The sequence below is a fragment of the Hylobates moloch genome, unplaced genomic scaffold (genome assembly GCF_009828535.3).
Source record: "Hylobates moloch isolate HMO894 unplaced genomic scaffold, HMol_V3 SCAFFOLD_15, whole genome shotgun sequence".
NCBI lineage: Eukaryota > Metazoa > Chordata > Mammalia > Primates > Hylobatidae > Hylobates > Hylobates moloch.
In genome coordinates, this window is record NW_026652290.1 from 10050232 (window position 1) to 10056350 (window position 6119).

Consider the following 6119-nt stretch of genomic DNA (forward strand, 5'->3'; position numbering starts at 1 on the left):
CTTTCAGCTTTGCTTAGATAGGTTCATTATATAAAACAGTTCTCTATACAGAGCAAGATTTTGCAGTGTGACTTTCAGAGCTCTTTTCCTGTAATGGAGAGTTTCTATTTACATGCATTGCTATAAAAGGTAGGTCTGATCTTATCTTTGTTTTTTGGTAACAGTTTTATTGAGCTGTAATTCTCATATAATTCGCCCATTTTAAGTAAACAATTCAATAGTTTTTAGTATATTCCAGACACGTACAACCATTGTCACAGTCAATTTTATAACATTTGTTATCACCTCAAAAAGAAAACATGTACCCTTTGGGACACCTCCCTAGCCTTCCATGCCCCCCAGTCCTAAGAAATCTACTGCTAACTAATCTACTTTCTACCTCTATAGATTTTCTGATTTCTAGGGAGAAAGAATTCAGTCTTCCACCCTTAAACAAGATTTACCTGTGGATTTTTGGGGGATACTCTTTATCAAGATGAGGGAGTTCCCTCTTATTCTTGAGCGTTTTTACCATGAAAGAATGCTGAATTTTATCAAATGTTTTTTCTGCATCTATTGAAATTGCAGTTTTTGTTTGTGCTCTACTGGTCACTTAATGATGCATTACATTAATTGATTTTCAGATGTTAAACTAAGCTTGCATACCTGGAAAAATTCTACCTTATTATGTTAAATAATTATTTTTGTATTTGCTGCATTAGATTTGCTAGAATTTTGCTGAGGATTGGGGGGGTCTATATAAATAACAGGTATTGGTCTGTAGATTTCTCTTGAAGCCTTGGTTTGGTCAGAGTATTAGCGTTATACTGATATTATACAATGAGTTGCCAAACTTCCTACTAGTGAATTTTAACTTTAGGTATTGTATGCTTTAAGTACAGAATTTCCATTTGATGGAAATTTTCTCTATTTGATTCAACATTATCATCACATCTTCCTTTACTTCCTTAATTATGGTTTTCTTTAGTTCTTTGATCATATATATGATGGCTACTTCAAAGTTTTTGTCTCTTAAATCTAACATTTGCGTCTCTCCCAGGCAGTTTCTGTTGCCTATATTTTTCCTAATGTGTAGATCATACTTTCCTGTTTGTTATCATATCTTTAAAATTTTCTTTTTGGAAAGTGGACATTTTAGGTAATATCTTGTAGCAACTCTGGGTGCTTGTTTCTCCTTTCTAGCACCTGTTAAAGTTCTTTGCTTATTTTCTTGATGACTGGCTGGATTATTTAGTGAGATCTGTTTCCCTTCTTCAATGCTAAACTGCTGAATTTACTCCCTGGGAGACAAAGCCTTGGGTAGCCTAGTCATCTTGGGATGACAATGGGATTTAGCAGGGCTCTCTTTGACCATCTTTTTTCCTGACCATACCCAGCTATAACTCTACAATTAACTGGCTGATGGCTCTATTGTTTTTAACAATGCCCTGGGGCATAAACTGCTCTATAGAATAATCCAATCAAACTCAAGTTCCTTTGAAGGGATCGTTTCTGAGGTCAGTATTTGAGATATGTTCTAAGCCCAGAAAAGTTTCTCGCAGCTGTCTCTTTTTTCTGATTCTGTCCTATAAATTTTCTTGCCTGCAATTTAGCCTATATCTGATAATATTCTACCGATTTCTTATCCCAATATTCTTCCAATTTTGTTCACTACAATCTCCACTGTTTTTGAGAGCCCCCTTAAGTTCAAACTTCTTTGTGCTCTGCAGCACAGCCTGAGGAGCTCTGCAAACTAACAAACTAGCAAAACTGGTGAATACGACTGTTTTAAAACAACCATTTAAAGTCTCTGGAAATGGCCCTATGTTATAGAACAAATGAAGAAATATATTTTCCAAAAATCCACTAAAATTTAATAATAACAGCAAAAGTCTTTGGTATTTGAACCAGGACTGCTCCATCTCCCACTCTGACAGCTCAAATAGTAGCAAACTGAATTCAATAGTACATTAAGATTATACACCATGATTAAATGGGATTTATACCTGGGATTCAAGGATGGTTCAATGTAGAAAGTTAATAAATATGATACTCCACATTAACAAAATTAATGACAAAAGCCATATGATCAGCTCAATTGATACAGAAAAAGCATTTGACAAAATTCAACATCCTTTTACGATAAAAATTCTCAACAAACTAGGAATAGAAAGAATGTACTTCCATACAATAAAGGCCATATATTATAAGCCCACAGGTAACATAATACACATTGGGAAAGGATGTAAAATTGACTTTCCAGTAGTCTTAAATACATGTTACACTGTTAACTCTTAGCAACTTTGACTTTTGGTGAAAAACCTGGTAAGTACATGATTTCAGTTATGTACTAGATGTGGAGCCCAGGACACCAGACAGAAGTGCAGAAGGCTAATCTGAGGACCTCCTGCACAAAGACACTGGGTTCCAAGGCTGGCTTTTGTAATTTCCTCCCAGTTCATTTTTAAGCCAAACAATATCACAAAGGAAATCTAGTTTTTTTGTTTTAAGGTTTGGGGGAATTAGACTGCAGTTTTGGGGGATGGATTAGAGGGGCATATTCTGTGGGATGGAGATACAATTACCAATCTGTGAAGAAAAAACAGAGGAAGAAAAAAAGGAAAAAGAAAAAAGAAGGTGTCCCTCCCCCCCTTTTTTTTATTATCCTGAATGGGGCATCTCCCATCGTCCTTGAGTTCTGGAATGAACCAGCTTTACTGTGTACCCTTGGTCCCATCTCGTCACAATTACTTGACAACAGAGGAGATCTGGAGTAAAGATTTGGTTCCCTCTTCATCTTTGGGGTTCCTAAATAACTGGTCTTACTGGTTACCTGCCTAATCTTTCATCTGTGTTCCAATGGTAATCCATTAGCCTGAGACCACCCTTCGTTTCTGTTCTGTGAGTCTCTTGCACGTGCAGCCTTGGACCGGACTGGAGCCTTATCTCCTTGGCATTATAGTGACTCTCACTCACAGCATTTTGGTAATAAGATGATTAGCTCTTTTCTTAGATTTCCATTTCCTATGTTCTTTTAAGTAGATGAGAAGCCAGTTTTTTTAAGCTAATTGCCAAAAGGAGGCTGTACTTTCCTCTCCACTCCCTTGGGATATGACCTTGAAGGTTGTGATGCATGATAAGGGTGTGTAAGTGATTAAGAGGAGTCTACAGGAGGACGTGAGAGAAAGTAAGAGCAATATTCATGGAAAGTCTTCACATGCTCGTGAAAACAGCAGCTCTTGGATTCAAGAGGGAGACGTTTATTTGCCCTCTGGACATAAAGTAGTAATGTCTGGAGGACTTGAGGTGTGGGATAAGAACTCAAAAATGGCAAAGGAAGAATTTCCCCTCTTCCCAAAGGGGTGCTTACTTGAAAAAAGAAAGAAAAAAACAAAAGGCCAGGTGCAGTGGCACACACCTATAATCCTAGCACTTTGGGAGGCTGAGGTGGGCAGATCATGAGGTCAGGAGATCAAGACCATCCTGGCTAACACAGTGAAACCCCTTCTCTACTAAATATACAAAAAAAATTAGCTTGGCATGGTGGCATGCACCTGTAGTCCCAGCTACTCGGGAGGCTGAGGCAGGAGAATGGCATCAACCCAGGAGGCGGAGTTTGCAGTGAGCTGAGATCGCACCACTGCACTCCAGCCTAGGTGACAGAGTGAGACTCTGTCTCAAAAAAAAAAAAAAAAAGAAGAAAAGAAAATAGGTGGAATCCTTATAGGACCAGGGTCCTTTAAGGATTTAAGTCCAGTATGCATGCTGACAATCTGCTTTGAAAGCTACCAAAAAACTCAGTCCTGGGGCATAACAGGAAGAAAAAGCATATGCTAAGTCATAAGGAACTGGCAAAGGCAGAGTTCCAATTAGTGTCTGTCCCAGCCATATGCCAATGGGCAGGAGAAGGGCTGGAGGTCATTTGAGCTGCTAGGGTAAAAACAAGTATCAATTTTAGGGGATATCTACAAGAGAGCCCATGTCTCTGCTGCTGCATATATGCAGAGAGCCGTGGGCACCAGAATAACAAGGAGTATTTGTTTAAGAAGTCACATGGCAAGATGGCCGAATAGGAACAGCTCCGGTCTACAGCTCCCAGCATGAGCAGCACAGAAGACGGGTGATTTCTGCATCTCCCTTTGAGGTACCGGGTTCATCTCACTAGGGAGTGCCAAACAGTGGGTGCAGTACAGTCGATGAAGCGCACTGTGCGCGAGCCGAAGCAGGGCGAGGCATTGCCTCACTCGGGAAGCGCAAGGGGTCAGGGAGTTCCCTTTCCTAGTCAAAGAAAGGGGTAACAGACGGCACCTGGAAAATTAGGTCAATCCCACCCTAATACTGCACTTTTCCAATGGGCTTGGAAAATGGCACACCAGGAGATTGTGTCCCGCACCTGGCTCGGAGGGTCCTATGCCCACGGAATCTTGCTGATTGCTAGCACAGCAGTCTGAGATCAAACTGCAATGTGGCAGCCAGGCTGGGGGAGGGGCGCCCGCCATTGCCCAGGCTTGCTTAGGCAAACAAAGCAGCCAGGAAGCTCGAACTGGGTGGAGGCCACCACAGCTCAAGGAGGCCTGCCTGCCTCTGTAGGCTCCACCTCTGGGGGCAGGGCACAAACAAAAATTCAGCAGGAATCTCTGCAGACTTAAATGTCCCTATCAGACAGCTTTGAAGAGAGTAGTAATTCTCCCAGCATGCAGCTGGAGATCTGAGAATGGACAAACTGCCTCCTAAAGTGGGTCCCTGACCCCTGAGCAGCCTAACTGGGAGGCACCCCGCAGTAGGGACAGACTGACACCTCACTCGGCCAGGTACTCCTCTGAGACAAAATGTCCAGAGGAACTATCAGACAGCTGAATTTGTGGTCTCACGAAAATCCACTGTTCTGCAGCCACCGCTGCTGACACTCAGCCAAACAGGGTCTGGAGTGGAACTCTAGCAAACTCCAACAGTCCTGCAGCTGAAGGTCCTGTCTGGTAGAAGGAAAACTAACAAACAAAGTACATCCACACCAAAAACCTATCTGTACATCACCATCATCAATGACCAAAAGTAGATAAAACCACAAAGATGGGGAAAAAACAGAGCAGAAAAACTGGAAACTCTAAAAAGCAGAGCACCTCTCCTCCTCCAAAGGAACGCAGTTCCTCACCAGCAACGGAACAAAGCTGGATGGAGAATGACTTTGACGAGCGTAGAGAAGAAGGCTTCAGACGATCAAACTACTCCAAGCTACGGGAGGAAATTCAAAACAATAGCAAAGAAGTTAAAAACTTTGAAAAAAAAATTAGACAAATGGATAACTAGAATAGCCAATGGAGAGAAGGGCTTAAAGGGGCTGATGGAGCTGAAAGCCAAGGCTTGAGAACTACGTGAAGACTGCAGAAGCCTCGGGAGCCGATGCGATCAACTGGAAGAAAGGGTATCAGTGATGGATGATGAAATGAATGAAATGAAGTGATAAGGGAAGTTTAGAGAAAAAAGAATAAAAAGAAACAAACAAAGCCTCCAAGAAATTTGGGACTACGTGAAAAGACCAAATCTACGTCTGATTGGTGTACCTGAAAATGACGGGGAGAATGGAACCAAGTTGGAAAACACTCTGCAAGATATTATCCAGGAGAACTTCCCCAATCCAGCAAGGCAGGCCAACATTCAGATTCAGGAAATACAGAGAATGCCACAAAGATACTCCTCAAGAAGAGCAACTCCAAGACACATAATTGTCAGATTCACCAAAGTTGAAATGAAGGAAAAAATGTGAAGGGCGGCCAGAGAGAAAGGTCGGGTTACCCACCAAGGGAAGCCCATCAGACTAACAGCTGATCTCTCAGCAGAAACTCTACAAGCCAGAAGAGAGTGGGGGCCGATATTCAACATTCTTAAAGAAAAGAATTTTCAACCCAGAATTCCATATCTAGCCAAACTAAGCTTCATAAGTGAAGGAGAAATAAAATACTTTACAGAAAAGCAAATGCTGAGTGATTTTGTCACCACCAGGCCTGCCCTAAAAGAGCTCCTGAAGGAAGCACTAAACATGGAAAGGAACAACTGGTACCAGCCACTGCAAAAACATGCCAAATTGTAAAGACCATCGAGGCTAGGAAGAAACTGCATCAACTAACAAGCAAAATAACCAA